This window comes from Tachyglossus aculeatus, chromosome X1 (assembly GCF_015852505.1).
Source record: "Tachyglossus aculeatus isolate mTacAcu1 chromosome X1, mTacAcu1.pri, whole genome shotgun sequence".
Classification (NCBI taxonomy): Eukaryota; Metazoa; Chordata; class Mammalia; order Monotremata; family Tachyglossidae; genus Tachyglossus; species Tachyglossus aculeatus.
The window spans coordinates 67,515,966-67,537,221 of NC_052101.1; the positions used below are offsets into that span (position 1 = coordinate 67,515,966).

A 21,256-nucleotide genomic window follows, 5' to 3' on the forward strand; every position below is an offset into this window, starting at 1 on the left:
GCCACTTATAAAATGCATTGTGGCATAGCTACTGTTCACAGCTTTGGAAAATTATTCAATTCCTATAAATGAACCCAACTCTGCCAAAATAATTCAGATAATTGCCACTATTCGATGCAATGGAAGCAAATTGTTTACTGTGTTTTAACAGTAGTACACCAAAACCAGTCTATCGGAAAATAGACCAGACATAAGCAAAATACAGACTGCAGGCCTGTGAATTGATTTACTCTGACCTATGGGACCAAACCCAGGCTTCCAACTGATAAGTGGAAACAGCACTTCTGCCTGCAAAAACCTTCCGAGTTTCAAGCCAGTTTGACTGGATCACCAATCCCGCATCAATCAATCAACGATTGTATTTATTGAGCACCTACTGTGTTCAGAGCACCATGCTAAGTGCTCAGGGAGTGCAATAGAGTTGATAGACATGATCCCTGTTCTCAAGCTGCTTACAGTCTAGTGGAGGAGTGAACAATCTGCTGTGATTTTCAGGGGTTGCTAGTTAAATTCCTATTGATTGGGGCCAGATTATGGCACTACAAGCAGAAATGGCCCTACTTCTAACTATTAAGCCCCCTCCTTCCTGCCTCATTCTTTACCATGACTGCCAGCCAGTCTGCAAATAGGTAGTAAGTGGCCCATTGGTAGACAGAGAATTGTTGATCTGTACATTAGACTCATTATCACTACCAATATTTAGTGAATGGCCATAATGAATTATGTAATTATAGAGGAACTAGGCTTTCTGCCTGGGGGAGCTTATAATGACAAAGAGATGGGAAGGTGATAAAAAAAATGCTCACTTGCTCTGTCCATACTTAACTTGCTTTAACTATAAGACATCTGGTGTCAGGAATCATCTATAATAAATGTGTCAAACCTGAGGCCCTTGGACCACATGACACCCACTGTTAGGTTGTGTGTGGTCTGGGTGGGAACATCTGGCTGACAATAGCAAAGAATCAGGAGCAAGAGATGAGAATGAGATAGTTCTCTGGCATTTCAGTTCCAGGCCAGCATACTCTGAAAAGTTAGCCCATACTGAAAACCCAGAGGGCAGCAACTTGCATTGGCAGTCCTTTGAATCTAGAGCAAGAGATCAGTTGCCAGCAGAGGTGGAAAGAAATGGCCTTAGTTGTATGTGTCTCTCACCTCCTGCTGCCAGCCAGCTGCCTTGAGGGTAAGCTATTGTCTTGAGGTTAAGATCATCTGGTGTGTGTGTGTGTGTACACGTGCTTACGCTTTGTGTTCCAGAATGTGAGAATATGAATCTTCCTCTCCTTTCCTGCCTCATTATCTCCCGGAATTTTAGGCAACTGTCTATGCCCCATGACAGTCAACCCCTAATATCACACCTGCAAGTCTCTTCAAAGATAGTTCTCCTCACTAGTTTCATTACCCTTTGTTCTATTTAATAATAATATGTTAATTTCCTAATAATTTCCTGAAAGAATGTAGTATTTTGCAGTCTGTGTATGAATGTGTGATTGCAGAAGAAGACCATGTTTGACAATACCGGCTCAGCCACTTATCTGCTGTGTGACCTTGGGCAAGTCACTTCACTTCTTTGTGCCTCAGTTACCTCATTTGCAAAATGGGGATTGAGATTGTAAGCCGCATGTGGGACAGGAACTGTGTCCAACCTGATTGGCTTGTATCTACCTCAGAGTTTAGAACATCGCTTGTCTATTGTTATATTGTACTCTGCCAAGCGCTTAGTACAGTGCTCTGCACACAGTAAGTGCTCATAAACACGACTGACTGACTGACACATAGTAAGGGCTTAATAAATACTATCATCATCATCATAATCATCTCTGGTATATAGTCAGAGGAGAAGGTGAAGTTGGCTTCAACATACCTCATTAACAAGGGTTCTAGCACCATAACTGAGGCCCTGCTTACTACCAAGACACCAGTCATACTATCCCCAACCCTGATTTAGGGGAAGGGACTGCAGGGCAATCTGAAAACCATTTGGCAGGGCAGAAAACTTATGTCCCACCATTAGATCACCAACACTCATTGTTGGTGCCGAATCCTGGTATAGGGACTTCTCAAGCCACAGCAGAGACATATTTTGCCATAAATATTTTATGTTTGTCTCCCCTCATTAGAGTATAAGCTCCCTGTGGGCAGGGAACATGTCACTACTTGTGTTCTTTCTGAGTGCCTAGTACAGTGTACCACACTAAGTGAGAGTTCAATAAAAGCTTTTCCCAGTTTTCCATAGCTCCTGAAAAATCAAGGGTGATAGCTGATGCTGCTGTCCTTTCCCCAGAAGTGAGGGTCGAGAACCCTGCAAGTCACAGTCTTTTCAGTAGTTACTTGAAAATCTACCAAATAATATGGTTGGTATAGTTTCCTTTCCATTAAATATTCCAAGTTAATGTATTAAGTACTTATTAGGTAACATGAACTGTGTTGAGTGCTGGGGTATAGACAAGGTGATCAGATCAGAAACAGTCCCTCTCCCATATGAGACTCATAATCTAGGAATTATGGAGATCAGGAACCTTGTCCCCATTTCACAGATGAGGAAAATGAGTCACAGACAGGTATGTGGCTTGCCCAAGGTCATGCAATAATAATAATAATGATGGTGTAAGTGCTTACTATGTGTCAAGCACTGTTCCAAGTGCTGGAGTAGACAGAAGCTAATCAGGTTGGATACAGTCCATGTCCCACATGGGGCTCATAGTCTTAATCCCCATTTTACTGATGAGGTAACTGAGGCATAGAGAAGTTAAATGATTTTCCCAAGGTCACACAGCAGACAAGTGGCAGAACTGGGATTACAACTCAAATCTCCTGATTCCCTATCTCATGTTCACCACTATAAAACATTTTATTTGCCCTCTTATTTCTTGTTTAACCCAACATAATTTATTTTGGGCTATGACATTTTGAGGCTGTATTAATTTGAAGCACTCCATTAAATATATTTTCCATACTGAAATTGAGAGAAATTGAGAGAAATTCCAATTTTCCTCTGAGTTTATGAGCAGAAAGATTTCATTGACTTTTTCATTTCTCTTCCTTTTTCTCAAACCTTATTAAAACGCAGGGTTAAAGAACCACATTTGTCCTCCACATATCGTGGCCGAAAATCACAGGCATGCAAGCAGATCATAAAATGAAAGGTTCTGTCTGAAAAATGATCTCTTCTAAAGCTAGCAGTCTAACTGAAATGGCCATGCTATCTCAGGTCATCCTGGACTGACTCAGCTCTTGAAATAGTGAGTTACTCTCTATGTCTGTAATTACGAAATCAGGCCACTTGAACATTTTATAATAGCTAAATTGAGCAATCAGTTTTAGACAGTATGGGAATTAGGGAATTTCTGGTAAAATGATGATCCTTAATCATGTTAACAGTAAAACTTATCTTCAGAAACCAGGAAATGTATTAGCCAAAATTTGAAAACCCTGACCCCCCAAAATCCCAAATTGGGAGACTGGCAAATCAGTGCTGAACGATTGAACTTTGAATTTTGCTTGCCAATTTTCTGTGTGCTTCTGGTATAACAGCCGTCTTTTTTTTTTCCATTTTCCTCTCCACATTTTTGTCCAATTGCTATTGAGAAACACAGAGAGATTTCTAAGAATTGGAAGAAAATGTCATGACTAGACATTCACAGTGTAACCTGCTTTTGTGTCCTAAAGGTCTTTATGGAGAGAATTATTCCTTTAGATTAAATGCTAAATTAAACCCAGGGTTTATTGCCCATGTTCATCAAAATTTTGAAATCCTTTCTGCAATCCTGCCTAATGAAAGGGCTGGACAAATTCAGCTACCTCTGACTTCATGTTAATGAAGACACAGATCATTTGAAAGAATAAACCACAAACTGCCCCCCAAATCTCCATTTCAGTTGTTTCAACATCTTTCCCAACCAAACCTTTCTAATCAGCGAAATCAGCTGACTTGAATTTCACTACCTCTCTTTACTTCACTTGTCAATATTCAATGTCTGGTTTAGGGATCAATGTACAGGGAATTGGCACTACATGGGCAGCAAGCGAGAGATAAGGAAGCAGCAGCATCTTTAAGAACTCAGAAAGTTGGTTATTTCCTTCTTGAAATGTGTAAACAAGGAGTTAAACTGCTAAGTACAAGAAGTTCAGTTGATCTGTTTTACACCATTAACATTTCTTCAATGTGGTTTCTCAAATTATGCTGCAGAACGTCCCCAGAGCGGAAATTGGGGAAATTGATTGGCCCTTGGCCATTTCCTTAGGATGAATCATCAGTGATTAAAGTAGGTAAGGAAGTTTGAGTCTTAGATTCATTTAGCAACATTACCTTGAAAACTGGAAGCACCCCCTGCTTATCCGCTTTCCTTTCTTTGTTCCTCTCAGGCACATCACACTTTTTCCGCCACTCCCTTTTACCTCTTGCACAAAGGACAGGGAAGTTTGCTTAGAATCTCTAGGGAGAAGTAAAATACAAGCACTATTATCTCTCATATTCAAAAATGACGCTACTGATTGTGATTGCCATTAATGGGTGTGGATGGGAAGGCATGATCATAGTACTTTTCAGCCTGTTGACATGTATAGTTTGTTCTCTGGTTTCTTGCTACAAGAGCTCTTTACTGAACCTGGAGTTACTTATGACTCTTGAGAGGCAGAGAGCCTCATTCACCCTGACAACTTTGGTGAAAATAGCCACTCCATTTCTAATTGCTCCACTTGGCTTAACCTGTCTGTCCTCATTTGTTTCCCAGCGGTCCCCCAACAGTTTCAAATGTTATCATCAATATTTCAAATCAACAATGTTGAATAAGTATCAACTGTTTGCAGAGTTCTGTTCTGAGTGAGGGATATAGTATAAAGTTTAGAGACACTGAGTCTTCACAGATAATTTTCTTTTTGAAAAAAAAACAAAACTTGAAACACCTCAGAATCTACATGTTTGTTAATCGTGCCATCAAGCACTGACAGAGCCAGTGGGAAAGTATGGCAGGAGCAAGAGATATGTTCTCTGCCTTCAAGGAGCTTACCCTCTAGTGGGGTAGACAGAGATAAAATGATTTACAAATAGGAATAGGAGGCAGGAAAGCAAAGGATATAGTATAAAATAGTGCAAATGTATCAAGATATAATAGCTGAATTAACAATTGAACATACAAATAAATAAAAATATACATATGTATTTTATTCCTACGTTCAGCACTTAAGTGCTAATCATGGGTGTTGGGTTGAGGTGACTTATGTGTTGGGAATTAATTGGGAAAGGCTTCCTGGAGTTGGTTGGATTTTTATAGGGCTGTGAAGATGGAGGGAGTTATATTCTGATGGTTTTGCTTGGAGGGAGTTCCAGTGTGGGGGAATAATATGTGAGGTCAGAGGTGAGAAAGAGCAAGGTAGCTATAAAGTTAGTTTAGGAAGAGTAAAGAATGTCACCTGGGGAGTACCAGATATGGAGGGTTAAGATGGAAAGAGCTGATGGAGGGCTATGGAAGCTACTGAAGACATTGGTCAGGAATTTCATCTCAACGCAAAGGGAGGTGTGTAGCCACAGGGCATTTTTTTAAATAGTACTTGTTAAGTGCTCACTGTGTGCCAAGCGCTGTACTAAGTATGAGGGTAGATACAAGATAATCAGGTTGGATACAGTCCCTGTGTCACATGGAGCTCACAGTCTAAATAGGTTTCTGTCCCCATCGCTTCATGGAAACAACTGTCTCTAAGGTAACCAATGACCTTTTGTCACCAACTTTGATGACCTCTACTCTCTCCTAATCTTCCTAGACCTCTCAGCTGCCTTTGACACTGTGGACCATCCCCTCCTCCTTGAAAAATTATCCAATCTTGGCTTCACTGACATTGTTCTTTCTTGGTTCTCCTTGTATCTTTCTACTGCTCCTTTGAGTCTCTTTTAGAGGCTCCTCCTCTTCCTCCCACTCTGACAGTGGGGAATCCCTCAAGGCTCAGTTCTGGGTCGCCTTCTATTCTCCATCTACACCCACTCCCTTGGAGAACTCTTTCACTCCCATGGTTTCAACTACCACATCTGGGCAGAAGATTTCCATATCTGCAACTCCTGCCCTGATTTCTCACCTTCTCTGAAATCTCACATTTCATCTAGTCTTCAAAACACCTCTACTTGGATGTCATTCTTTCATTCAATTGTATTTATTGAGTGCTTACTTGTGCAGAGCACTGTACTAAGCGCTTTGGAAACTAAATACAGCAATAGGGACAATCCCTGCCCACAAGGAGCTCACAGTCTACAGGGGGAGAGACAGACATCAACACAAATAAACAGACATCAGTATCAATAAATAAAATTACAGATATATACATAAGTGTTGTGGGGCAGGGAGAGTGGGGAAGAGCAAAGGGAGCAAGCCAGGGTGATGCAGAAGGGAGTGGGAAATGAGGAAAAGTGGGGCTTAGTCTGGGAAGGCCTCTTGGAAAAGATGTGCCTTCAGTAAGGCTTTGAAGGAGGGGAGAGTAATTGTCTGGCGGATTTGAGGAGGGAGGGTGTTCCAGGCCAAAGGTAGGATGTGGGCCAGGGGTCGGCAAGATAGGCAAGACAAAGGCACAGTGAGAAAGTTAGCACCAGATGAGTGAAGTGTGTGGGGTGGGTGAGGTGTCCTTGACAACACCTCAAACTAAACATGTACTAAACAGAAGTACTTATCTTCTCACCCAAACCCTATCCTATCACTGTCTTTCTCATCACTGTAGACAGCACCACTATCCTCCCTGTCTCACAAGCCCATAGCCTTGGTGTGGTATTTATTGTTTTTTTGTTTGTTTTATGGCATTTGTTAAGGGTTTACTATGTATCAGAAACGTTCTAAGCACTGGGGTAGATGCAGGCTAATCAATTTGGACACAGATTATGTCCCACATGTGGCTCACAGTATTAATCCCCATTTTACAGATGAGGTAACTGAGGCACAGAGAAGTTGAGTGATTTGCCCAAGGTCACACAGCAGACAAGTGACAGAGCCAGGATTAGAACCCAGTTCCTTCTAACTCCCAGGCCTGTGCTCTATCCACTAGCATACACATTGTCCTAAGTGCTTAGTACAGTGCTCTGCACACAGTAAGCGCTCAATAAATATGATTGAATGAATGGCATATCTCTATCATTCAATCCACATATTCAATCTGTAACCAAATCCTGTCAGTCCTTCCTTCTCAACATTTCTAAAATCTGTTCTTTCCTCCATCCAAACTGCTCCTATGCTGTTCCAAGCACTTATACTATCTCACCTTGACTATTGCATCTGCCTCCTTGCTGACCTTCCTGCCTCCTGTCTCTCCCTACTTCAGTCCATACTTCATTCTGCTGAATGGATCATTTAAAAAAAAATTCAGTTCATGTCTCCCCACTCCTCAAGAACCTCCAGTGGTTTACTATCCACCACTGCATCGAACAGAAACTTCTTAACATTGGCTTTAAAGCATTCAATCACCTTGGCCCTTCCTACCTTACCTCATTGATCTTCTACTACAGCCCCGCCCACACACTTCACTCCTTTTTTAACGGCATTTGTTAAGCATTTACCATATGCCAGGCACTTTACTAAGCGCCATGGTAGATACAGGACAATCAGGTTGGACACAGTCCATGTCCTACGTTAGGTACACAGTTTAAATCCCCACTTTACAGATCAGGTAACCGAGGCATAGAGAAGTTAGGTGACTCTTCGAAGGTCACATCACAGAAAAGTGGCAGAGCTGGGATTAGAACCCAGGTCCTTCTGACTCCCAGGCCCGTGCTCTTAGAATAGGGCTCTTGATGATTAAGTCCTTGGAATCAAAGAAGTGGACTAAGGGTTTTTGGTACATATCGCCTAAGGATTTGCAATTTAGTTAGTAGTAAAAGAGTTGGCAATGCTTGAAGATGATGCTGCTGACAATGAGATTGTATTCATGTGTGTAAGTGTTATTGAGAGGCAATTCCTGACACACTTGTACACTTTATCATGAAAATATGGTAGAGCATCTTTTTTGGTCCATTGCCATTTGGGATGAGCATTGTTTTTGTAAGTATAACTACTGAGACACCAAGAGTAGTGTCAGATGAAACTATTGATTCTCTTCGGCAGGCAATTAATTTGAGGATGTCTACGATTCATGAAATTTGAGTTTATGATTAGGAGTAGAAGAAGGGGAATACATATTCTCCCACTAAGGGGAACTGAGCTGGAGTTGTTCTGCAGTAGTGGTAATGAGTTGTGCTAAGTTAAAAAGCCAAAATAAAAATGAAAAGCAAAGAACAGCAAATTCAAAAATATATACAGTTTACTTTCATACAGCAGGACAGGCCGAAGTCAGAAAATACTAAAATGGCTGTCTGTGCTGATGATGGCAGCATACCACTTTTGTTCAGGGGCTGTCAATTAGATTCTGGCCAGATTTGAGAGACCAGTATTGCCTAGTGGATAGAACACGGGCCTGGAAGTCAGAAGACCATGAGTTCTAATCCCGGCTCCGCCACTTGTCTGCTGTGTGACCTTGGGCAAATCACTTAACTTCTCTGTACCTCAGTTTCCTCATCTGAAAAATGGGGATTGAGACTGTGAGCCTTATGTGGGACTGGGACTGTGTCCAACCCAATTTTCTTGTATCTGCCCCAGAGTTTAGTACAGTGCCTGGTAAATAGTAAGTGCTTAAAAACACCATAATTGTTATTAATTATTATTATTATTACTATTATGGATTGTCTGATTGCTTCTCAAACTCATGAAATCTGCCACTCTGAGCCCTTTCCAGAAGGTGGTATATTCAGCGCCTGTCTCTGTTAGAAGTTTGGTTTTGTTTAATGTTGTGATACTGACTCTCTACCTGGACAGTTGTGTTTCAAGTTCAGTTCTTCTGAACATGGAGGCAAACCCACACTGTGTTAGCCAGGAAAACCAGGGTACAATAGCCCAAAGTGAGTAGGGAACATGTCTATCAACTCTGTTTCACTGTACTCTCTCAAGTGTTTAATACAGTGCACACAGAAAGTGTTCAATAAATACTATTGATTGGTTGATTAATTTGCCCTGTTGTTGAGATGTCACATATGAGAAGCCTTGCTTAAATGGCAGTTTTTTGTTTTTTTTTTCAACTCCAGTCTGTTGGTCAGATGGCTGTGCTGACATTAGGGTTCCTAGGACAATCTCTGAGGTGGTACTAATGAGACATAGCAGAAAAAACCTCAGTTTTGTCTGCCTTGAGAAATGGTTGGTAACAAAAGTGTGTCAAATGTTAGGGTCAAAAATGAAGACATTCAATTCTCCCATAATTTGGGGGTTATATTCTTGACAAATGGCACATCAAGAAAAACCACATTGCAATATGCATGCATAACCTTTTTCTCCCTGATATTGCATTGTAATATATCCAGATAGATTTGCATTTTTAAAACAACATTCCCTAATTGTGGTGAAAGCATGTATTCTGGGAGCACAAACATGAGTGCATTTCTAATGTGAAACTCTTCCTCAAGATACTCTTTACCCTTGCATATTTGGCCATTGGAATCTTCTGCCTACCCTCATTGCAGTTGCAGTTGTGTGGGTACCTAGCTGGCATCCATTCTCTGTAAACATATACTCAAAAAAGGTGTGTTACAATGGGTATCACTCTGGAGCATTACTTGGGCCTGTTATGTTCTCCCTAGCACTAACAGTGCTTTATGTAAAGTATGATCTCAATGCATGTTACTGATCGATTAATATTCACCTCCAAAGACCCTAATTTGTCTCAGAAGAGGGGCCAGGGCTCTTCCAAATGCTTAATATTGTTATGTGTTAATATGTGTTGCCAACTTGTGCTTCCCACGCGCTTAGTACAGTGCTCTGCACACAGTAAGTGCTCAATAAATATGATTGATTGATTGATTAATATGGTGTTCAGTACACAGTAATCACTCAATAAATATCACTGATTGATAACTGTTAGCATGGTTTCCATGCCATAGCCTTAGGCTTGGCCTACCAGGGCTGGGTTGAAGGGTGGTAGTGGAAGAGGAGGCAGGATGTGAAAGTAATGGAATAGGGACAAAATGGGAAGGAAGGAGAGGGGAATGGGATAGGGGAAGGGGAGAGATTTGAAACATGAAAGGAGGCACAACTGCTTCCAGTTTGGCTCTCAAAATACCAAGGCTATGCCCAGAGGTGCCCAGAGCTAAGCTCTAATGCAAATTAAGCTTTCTAGCTCCCAAAATATATTATGGTAATTCCACTAATCCTTATTAGTTGACCTTTCCTTCAGAGATATTTTGGTTTTTCTGCTCTTTGAACAGTTCCCCTCATGATAAGAATTGCCACTTATGCCTTACCTCTCAACTCAATCCAGCCAATGTATACCCCCAGTTCTCATTTCAGGCAGGGCTTGCTTTCTAACAGAACCCTGCATCAAGGAAACTCATGTTGTAGTACTTATCATGTTTAACACCAGGCACATAACCACATTTTCCAACACTGAGTCACACTGTATCCAAACAGATGTGCACTAATGTAAGAACATTCTCTAATTTTGCCACTATGTTCTAGCCAAAATGCCTAGTGAAAACATACATTCTGGCAGAACTGAGTGTGACTGTATCAATGAGGATAAAGAACAAGCACACAAAAAAACACTCATTCCTTTGAAAATGAGCTTTTTAAAACTTTGTTGAGTAGCTAACATTTGCTTACCACTGTTTTATCTATTTATTTTGCATTTCCTTAGTGATTTCTTCTGGCAAATAATTTAGCTCTCAATTTCATTAAGAATGTTCCAATAGTTTTACAAAAAGCAATGACGTTAAAAAGTGAATTAGAACAGGCCTGGATAAGTTCTCATGGATCTGTAGAAAGCCCAGATCAGTGATGCTCACTCAGTGCCTGCTATGGGCATATCATTCTCCCCCTCTAGACTGTAAGCTCATTGTGGATAGGGAACATGTCTACCAACTTTGTTGTACTGTACTCTCCCAAGCACTTAAAACAGTGTTCTGCACATGGTAAATGCTCAATAAAAGTGATTGATTAATTGATTTACTATTGCAAAAAGCATGTGGGATGGTAAACCAGAAGCAAAACACATATTCCTGCCCTCAAGGAATTTATAATACAGTACAGGAGACAGGCAGACATAAATTATTGACAAGTACTTAGAGTAGGAGAAAGAACAAGGATAGAACAAGTAGTAGCTGAAAAACAGCTGAACTATTTAAGTGCTCAAGATGAGTATCAACCATAAATGCTTAGGGTGGTTGTTGAGTTGACTCTCTCTGAGGTGCTGGGAATCACCCTTTCCTCTTCATCCAAACTGCTGCCACATGATCCATATACTCATCATTTACTGCCTTGAATACCTCAGTCTCCTCACTAACCTGACTTGTCTCCAGTCTCTCCTCTTTCCAGTCCATACTACACTCTGCTGCCTGGATCATTTTTCTGAAAAAATGCTCAGTCCATATCACCTTACTCCTCAAAAACCTCCAGTGGTTGCTCATCCACCTCTTTACCAAACAGAAACTTCTCACCACTGGCTTTAAGGCACTCAATCAGCTCTCTCCCTCCTCCTCCTCTTCGTTCTCTTCCTCCTGATCTTTCTCCTCCTCCTTCTTTTCCTCCTCCTCTCTGTCACGAGTGACCCTTTCTGCAGCTTTCCCACTCACCCTATTGCTGTTATCAAGACTCTCTCCCATCAGCTTGATCTTTACATAGTCTCTGAGCCATGAGAATCCTGAAACTCAGCTCCTTTGCCCACAATGTCCCATTTCTCTTTTTATATTTGTTTTTTGGTATTTATCCTAATTCTTGTTTTTTATTTATTTTTATTGTGTTTTTATTGTTTTATCTTCTGTATCAGTTGCCAGCCCCTTATGCCCCTGATTCTTCTTATATTGCAAGTCTTTTGCGGGGTCAGGGACTGTATCTAGTTTTCCAACTTATATTTTTCCCAGTGCTTATTGCACAAATGGGGACTTCATCGATAGTTTCATTTCTACTGTTCAAGGAAAACAATTCCTATTTTCATTGCTGCCTGTGTAGGATATCTGTTGCAGTGGTCTCCTAACAGTCCTCTGCAATATCACATAGTTTGAGACAGTGCTTCACACTATAGTTAAAATGGTTTTCCTGCCTTCCCTGCTTGCCTGTGTTTCCCTTCAGTGCCCTAAACAACAGCTGCTCGGGAATCTGGCTATCATTCATTTGTCAATAGTATTAAGTGCTTACCCTGTGCAGAGCACTGTAATAACTACTTGGGCAAATACAAGAGGGAAGATGCGATTCTTGCTCTGAAGCAACCTTAGCAGGGAAAACATACACTTAAATGCACTCTAGATAGAGGGAGTAGTAGAGTCTTTAAGATGTGCATAACTGCTTAGGGGATTGTGGGAACTTAAGTGCACAGATGGGCTGAAATGGCAGTTCGGGGATTTGGGATTTAAGAGATAAAAGGATATATGTAATTTGAGATTAGTCAGGGAAGGTATGCTGGAGGAGATGGTGATTTAAGAGAGCTCTGAAAATGGGAAGGGCTGTGATCTATCAGATATAAAAGGGGAGCACATTCCAGGCACGAGGGAAGAGTGGGAGCCAAGGGTCCACAGAGGGAGCAATAAGAATGAGGCACAGTGAGTAAACTAGCTTGGGTCCTGCCCAATGGAGCTGCCTTGCTTGTTAGCATTTCCTTACTGCTCCTTTGTTGTAGAGTGTGGTTCATAGGTGACCCCTTCTCAAACTGCTCAAGAAACAGGATGTATCTTCTGAGATAGCCATGTAGAAGGTTGGATAATTCTGAAGTTTTATAGACCTTCGGTTTGATGTCATGCTACCTCCAACTTCTGTTTATCTTGCAAAATCCTGGTAAGCCTTCATTTGGTTTTCAATTCTTGGTCGATTCATGCATTACAGGATAGCATCCTGCTGAGGTTACCAAATTTAGTAACCACATTAATTTGTAGGCTGCTGATGAACAACTCTTGGTCGGGGCTGGACTTCTGAGGTTTACACGGATACATAACCTTGTTTTTTTTTTTTCAGTCTTATTGTCAGTTCATCATACTGTACCAATTCTGCCAAGAAATTAATAATCATCTGCTTGTATATACTTCAAAAGCACAGTCATTTGCAAACAGCAGTTCTTGATTTACAATTTCAAAATCTTTCGAAGGTGTTCATAATGAGTCCAGTTGGAAGAGTTTCCAAATAGATTGGAAATAGATTCCAGCCCCTTTGTAACATCCTTAAGCATAGCAGTATAGAATAGGTTGAATAGAATTTAAACTACTACACAGCCCTGATTTACTCTTTTTTAATGGTATTTGTTAAGTGCTTACTATGTGTCAAGAATTATTCTAAGTGCTGGAATAACAATAATAATAATAATGGCATTTATTAAGCACTTACTATGTGCAAAGCACTGTTCGAAGCGCTGGAGAGGTTACAAGGTGATCAGGTTGTCCCACGGGGGGCTCACAGTCTTAATCCCCAATTTACAGATGAAGCTAATCAGGTTGGATACAGTCCATGTCCACATGGGGCTCACAATCTTTATCCCCATTTTACAGAGGAGGTAACTGAGAAGTGAGGTGATTTGTCCAAGGTCATAAAGTGGAAATGTGGTGGAGCTGGGATTAGAATCCAGGTCCTTCTGACTCTTCCCCACTCTCTATCCACTATGTCACGCTGCTACTCCCATGATGAAGGGCAAAATGTCAAGACAGGAAACTGTCAACTGACTCAAATAGTCATACTAGTGTGCAGAAACCTAAGGATTGCAGGGGACTTTCAGAGACCAAATTTGAGGAATAATTGTCAGAGCCTATGCCTTTTGATAGTATTAAATGCTTCTGTCACCTCTAGCAAAACAGAAATAGAAGTCTTGATGGTATTCTCAGCACTTTCCTCCATATATGCCATGCTACAAAGGTCATATCTGCTGTGCTGCATTTGGTTCTCTAGCCACAGTAATAATTAGGTAGTGCACGATTAATTATATTTTTAAATAGTTTGTCCAAAAGAATTCTGGCTTGAAACATGCTGGCAGTGGAAAGCACTGAGATGCTCTGCTAGTTTCAGTAAAATCTCTCCCCTTTGTTCCTGAAGATGGTAATTTGGTGACAGCTTTGAAGTGGCATTTCCTCAGCATTCCATTCACTGAGAAAGAGTGTGTACCATGCCTGAGCACTTGTAGATTTCTGAAGACATTTAATCAGATCCAAGTAATTCATAAATCAACAAATAAGTAAAGTGATGTCAGTTCTGCCATTTTGTGTGTTTCCATTATGAGTTTCAGCTAGAATTTGTTTTTGGAAATTAGGAAATCTTTGTTAATGAGCATCTGTAGAGACAGAACATGATAAGGAGTCAGAAGAAATGGTTGTGTGCATGCCATCAAAATGAAAGTTCTACTCTTTAATACAGGGTTCTGCAAAGAACAGAGTCTTAATGTAAAAGGAGAACTGCCAGAACATGTGCCAGAACAGCTAAGGTGGCTGATGGCATAGCATTTTGGGAAAGGTAGGAAGGATCATCAGGAACAATTGTTTTATTTCAGAAGCAATTGGAGCCATTAGAGATTTTTGAAGAGATAGCGTGCTCTGATTGTAATAATAAATATTGTGGCATTTGTTAAATACATACTAGGTGCTTAGCACTGTACTAACACTGGGGTAGATGCAAAATAATCAGGTTAGACACAGTTGCTGGCTCCCATGGGACTCTCAGTCTAAAGATAAGCACTGTGCCCTAGTGGATAGAGCATGACCCAGGAGGCCTTCCCAGACTGAGCCCCTTCCTTCCTCTCCCCCTCGTCCCCCTCTCCATCCCCCCCATCTTACCTCCTTCCCTTCCCCACAGCACCTGTATATATGTATATATGTTTGTACATATTTATTTCTCTATTTATTTATTTATTTATTTTACTTGTACATATCTATTCTATTTATTTTATTTTCTTGGTATGTTTGGTTTTGCTCTCTGTCTCCCCCTTTTAGACTGTGAGCCCACTATTGGGTAGGGACTGTCTCTATATGTTGCCAACTTGTACTTCCCAAGCGCTTAGTACAGTGCTCTGCACACAGTAAGCGCTCAATAAATATGATTGATGATGATGATGATGACCCTGGGAGTCAGAAGGATCTGGGTTCTAATCTCAGCTCTACCACTTGTCTGCTCAGTGACCTTGGACAAGTTACTTCACTTCTTTGTGCCTCAGTTACCTCGTGTGTAAAATGGGAATTAAGACTGTGAGCCCCATATGGGACATGGACTGCATCCAATCTTGTGTCTACCCCAGTGCTTAGCACAGTGCTTGGCACACAGTAAGCACTTAAGAAATGCCACAGAAAGCAGGGGGGGGGGGCAGGGAGGGGAGCAGGTATTTAATCTCCATTTTACAGATGAGGAAACTGAGGCCCAGTGACTAATTCAAGGTCATTCATCAGGCAAGTGCAGAGCTGGAATTTGAATCCAGGATCTCAGACTTCCAGGCCCATGCTCTTTCCACTAACTGACACTTATTCTGAAAATGAGTAGCTGCAAGTTGGACAGATGGGAAGCAAAAGTCAATGAAGATGTTACAGTATGTCCAGCTGAGAGGTTGTGGCTATATGGGTGGAGATGAAGGGGCAGATCAGAGAAATGCTGCACAGTAGGACACAGCAGGATTGAGAAAGTGATTAAACAAGGTTGGAAAAATGAGAGATGAGTCAAAGATGATACCAAGGACATAAATGTATCCAATAGAGAGGATGGTGGTGATGTTGCCCAAGATGGAAAAGTTCACAGAAAGACAAGGCTTAGGAGAGAAGATGAGTTCAATTTAGTATTGGACACGAAGGCAGAAAAATGTAGGAACAAGTCAGAGGACAGCACTGGTGGTGTAGATTTGGGAGACACCTGCAGAGGAGGTAGTTGAAATCCTCTGGAGACTGAGTTCAAAGTGAGAAGATTAGAAGACCAAGAACTGCATCTTTCAGGGACCCAAGGCAGCTAACAAACAAGCTGGTGTCTGCACAGACCTGGATCCCACCATTCCTCTTTTCTGAGTTGCATGCTCTTTTCACTCTATACTCACTCTCTCAAGGAGGTCACCTACTTACGTGGCTAATGAGTCCCAAATCTACCTCTTTGGCTTTGAACTAACCTTTAATCTCATATCTCCTCCTGCTCCAGGATTTCTCCATTTGACTGTCCTGCAAAGCCCCAAGCTTAACATTTCTAAAACTGAACAAACTCCTCTTCTCTCCTAAACTTACCCATTCATTCAGTTAATTCAATCGTATTTATTGAGCATTTACTGTGTACAGAGCACTGTACTAAGCACTTGGGAGAGTACAATACAACAATAAATATACATTCCCTGCCCACAACAAGCTTACAGTCTAGAGGGGGGAGGCAGACATCAATACAAATAAATACATTACATACATGTACATAACTGCTGTGGGGCTGGGAGGGGGGATGAACAAAAGCAACAAGTCAGGGTGGTGCAGAAAGGAGTGGGAGAAGAGGAAAGATGGGGGTTAGTCAGAAAGGCCTCTTGGAGATGTGCTTTCAATGAGGCTTTGAAGTGGAAGAGAGTAATTGTCTGTCAGATTTGAGGAGAGAGGGCATTCCAGGCCAGAGGCAGAACATGGGCGAGGGGACAGCGGTGTGATAGATGAGATCAAGGCACAGTGAGAAGGTTAGCATTAGAGGAGCCCGTGGGTTATAGTAGGAGAGTAGTGAGGTCGAGTTAGGAGGGGGCAAAGTGATTGAGTGCCTTAAAGTCAATGGTGTGGAGTTTTTGTTTGAGGTAAATGGGCAACCACTAGAGTTTCTTGAAGAGTGGGAAAACATGTCCTGAGCTTTTCCGTAGAAAAATGATCCAGGCAGCAGAGTGAAGTATAGAATGAAGTGGGGAGAGGCAGGAGGCCTGGAGGTCAGCAAGGAGGCTGATAACACTAATCCAGGCAGGATAGGATGAGTGATTGTAATAACACAATAGCAGTTTGGATGGAGAGGAAAGGGTGAGTTTTATTGATGCTGTGAAGGTGGAACCTGCAGGTTTTAGTGACCACTAAATCTACTCACTCTCCTAACTTCCTGTTTCAGTTGATAACACCACCATCCTCCTTGTCCCAGAAGACTGCAATTTGATATGATCCTCAACTCCTCATTGTCTTGCTACTCTAACATTCAGTCTGCTGCTAAATCCTACCAGTTCTTCCTACACAACATCATCAGATCTAGCCATTCCTCTCCAACCACATTGATTCATTCATTCATTCAATCGTATTTATCGAGCACTTATGTGCAGAGCACTGTACTAAACACTTGGAAAGTACAATACAGCAATAAAGAGAGACAATCCCTGCCCACAATGGGCTCACAGTCTAGAGGGACTAACCACTACCACCACCCTGGCCCAAGCTCTTACATCACAACTCTCCCAAACTTTTCCCCTCAACAATCTATAGGCTGTTCCTTGCTGTGCTCTTAATATTCTCCACCAACACACCCCATGTTGCATATCATGTATATCATGCTGAGAAGCAGCGTAGCTCAGTGGAAAGAGCACAGGCTTTGGAGTCAGAGATGATGGGTTCAAATCCCGGCTCCGCCAATTGTCAGCTGTGTGACTTTGGGCAAGTCACATAACTTCTCTGTGCCTCAGTTACCTCATCTGTAAAATGGGGATTAAGGCTGTGAGCCCCCTGTGGGACAACCTGATCACCTTGTAACCTCCCCAGCACTTAGAACAGTGCTTTGCACATAGTAAGCACTTAATAAATGCCATCATTATTATTATTATATCAGCTCTCTTCACTCACTGTTCCCCACTTACTCTCTCCGTTCCTCCCAAAGCTCACATTTTGATTACCCAGCATTTGACTCCTCACTCTCACCATTCCCTCTGCCTGGAACTCTCTCCAACAGACCAAACCTCTCCCCATGTTCAACGCTTTCCTAAAAATCCCACCTCCTCCAACAAGCTTTCCCCAATTAGCTCACAACAGCCCAAAATACAGCAACGTGATAGCCAACTCTAGCATGTTAATACATACTTATATACTTCCTCAGAATTTATATTCCATATTTAATTAAAAGTAGCATGACTTAGTGGAAAAATCCTGGGCCTGGGAGAACCTGGGTTCTAATCCCGGCTCCACCACCTGTCAGCTGTGTGACCTTGGAAAAGTCACTTCACTTCTCTGTGTTTCAATTTACTCAACTGAAAAATGTGGATTAAATACCTGTTCCCCCTCTTACTTAAATTATGGGTCCCATGTGGGACAGGGAACTGTGTCCAACCTGATTATCTTGTATCTACCCCAGCGTTTAGAAAAGTGCTTGGCACATAATTATACTAATGATTAGTTGTACGGTTAAATATTTACTCTTTTTATTTATTCCTCAAAGCCCTCCACTAGCTTCCTAGGGCCCTCTGTGTCAAACAAAAATGCCTCACAATCAACGTCAAAGCTCTCCACCAACTTGTCCCACCTTACCTAACTGTTCTCTTCACCTGCGATTTCCTGACTCTCTCACCTCATTCTTCCCAAGATAAATTTTTAACTGTACCCTCACTCTTAATAATAATAATAATAATAATAATAATAATGGCATTTATTAAGCACTTACTATGTGCAAAGCACTGTTCTAATCAATCAATCAATCAATCAATCATCAATCAATCAATCAATCGTATTTATTGAGCGCTTACTGTGTGCAGAGCACTGTACTAAGCGCTTGGGAAGTACAAGTTGGCAACATATAGAGACAGTCCCTACCCAACAGTGGGCTCACAGTCTAGAAGGGGGAGACAGAGAACAAAACCAAACATATTAACAAAATAAAATAAATAGAATAGATATGTACAAGTAAAATAAATAAATAAATAGAGTAATAAATATGTACAAACATATATACATATATACAGGTGCTGTGGGGAAGGGAAGGAGGTAAGATGGTGGAGATGGAAAGGGGGACGAGGGGGAGAGGAAGGAGGGGGCTCAGTCTTGGAAGGCCTCCTGGAGGAGGTGAGATCTCAGTAGGGAGGAACAGAGCTAGCTTGGTGGATGTGGGGAGGGAGGGCATTCCAGGCCAGGGGGATGACGTGGGCTGGGGGTCGATGGCGGGACAGGCGAGAACGAGGCACGGTGAGGAGATTAGCGGCTGAGGAGCGGAGGGTGCAGGCTGGGCTGTAGAAGGAGAGAAGGGAGGTGAGGTAGGAGGGGGCAAGGTGATGGAGAGCCTTGAAGCTGAGGGTGAGGAGTTTCTGTCTGATGCGCAGATTGATTGGTAGCCACTGGAGATTTTTGAGGAGGGGAGTAACATGCCCAGAGTGTTTCTGGACAAAGACAATCCGGGCAGTGGCATGAAGTATGGATTGAAGTGGGGAGAGACACAAGGATGTGAGATCAGAAAGGAGGCTGATGCAGTAGTCCAGACGGGATAGGATGAGAGCTTGAATGAGCAGGGTAGCTGTTTGGATGGAGAGGAAAGGGCAGATATTGGCAATGTTGCGGAGCTGAGACCGGCAGGTTTTGGTGATGGCTTGGATGTGAGGGCTGAACGAGAGAGCAGAGTCGGGGATGACACCAAGGTTGCGGGCATGTGAGATGGGAAGGACGGTAGTGCCATCAACAGTGATGGGAAAGTCAGGGAGAGGGCAGGGTTTGGGAAGGAAGACAAGGAGTTCAGTCTTGGAGATGTTGAATTCTAAGTGCTGGGGAGGTTACAAGGTGATCAGGTTGTCCCGGGGGGGCTCACAGTCTTAATCCCCATTTTACAGATGAGGTAACTGAGGCACAGAGAAGTTAAGTGACTTGCCCAAAGTCACACAGCTGACAATTGGCAGAGCTGGGGTTTGAACCATGACCTCTGACTACAAATATACTACTATATTTGTAAATGTTTTTCATTTGTCTACCCTCCTTGTAGGCAGGGAACATGCCACTTTTCTGTATTGTATTTGTCAAGGTATTTGTATGGTACATTGCACTCAGGGAGCACTCAATAAATATTGTTACTACTACCCCATGCCCTAAGAGACCTACTTCTCCCAGGGAACAGAACTCCAGAAAGCACTTGGCCAGGACAAGAACAAGGGAGTGCCTCATTTCCTCATGTATAAAAATGGGGCTTAAATACCTGTTCTCCCTCCTAGTTAGACTGTGAGCCCCCTGCCCCACTTGATTCGCTTGTATCTATGCCAGCACTCAGTATTGTGCTTCAGAAATAGTAATCACTTAACAAATGCCATTATTATTATTACTATCATCATCATTATAATTGAAGCAACCCCCCCCCCCCCCCATTTTTTAACAGGTATTTGTTAAGCGATTACTATGTGCCAGGCACAGTTCTAAGCTCTGGGGCAGATACAAGATATTCAGGTTAGACATAGTCCCTGTCCCACATGGGGCTCACAATCCTAATCCCCATTTTACAGATGAGGTAACTGAGGCACAGAAAAGTGAAGTGACTTGCCCAAGGTCACACAACAGACAAGTGGCAGAATCAGGATTAGAACCCAGGTCCTTCCAACTCCCAGGCCTATGCTCCATCCACTAGGTCACACTGCTTCGCCAATAGCTGTGCCCCTGCCCTCCAATAGCTGATACATGTGGTGGCCACTCTCCAGAATTGTTCACACCAGGAGGAGTCACACCTCCTAGAGTCTGTGGTAATTTCCCCAGTTGGCTCTACCTGAGGGACAGCTTTGTTTACAGGGTACCACCCAGTCACAAGATAAAGAATGGCAAGAGAGAAAACGAAGGAAACTGAGAAGGTTCTTCCACACAGTCAGAAATCTCACTCTTCCAGTATGTTCAGTTCTCCTATAACATGGAAATTGCATTTTTGCAGAATCCTGCATTAAGGAAAACTAGCATTGTAATAAGTCACTTTGTCCATAGCATGTGCAAAATCTGTTCTTCCCATACAGTGCATTGTGTGTATCCAAACAGGCTCACTTTTATCAAAAAATACTCTCCAGTTCTACTGTTAAATTCTTGAAGAAACCAGGTAATGTTACTTGTATTCTGTCAGAATTGAGTGCATTTTACAGTGTACACACTGCTTTTTTTCTTGATCTTAGCATGCAGTTTCATGTTTTTGTACCATTATGCATTTAGATTGATTCTATAAAGGGAAATGGCCTATGAAGCAACAGGAGATAGGAAAGTGGGCCATGTGCACTGTATCTGAAGGTGGAATTTTGCATATGGATGTAAATCAACCCCCAATCCTCATTTAACTAAAATAAAGATGCTGTGTCATCATTTTTTTCTGGAGACAAATCCAAGCTTTTC

At 42.0% G+C, this 21,256-nt stretch overlaps 1 long non-coding RNA gene across 1 annotated transcript in view; it reads right to left on the reverse strand.

Moving 5' to 3' along the window:
• LOC119950060 overlaps positions 1-21,256 on the reverse strand; it is a 289,948-nt gene that overhangs the window by 70,786 nt on the left and 197,906 nt on the right. The window contains exon 3 of the long non-coding RNA XR_005457332.1: positions 4,310-4,435. This is a non-coding gene — a long non-coding RNA (uncharacterized LOC119950060). The remainder of the gene's footprint in view (positions 1-4,309; positions 4,436-21,256) is intronic.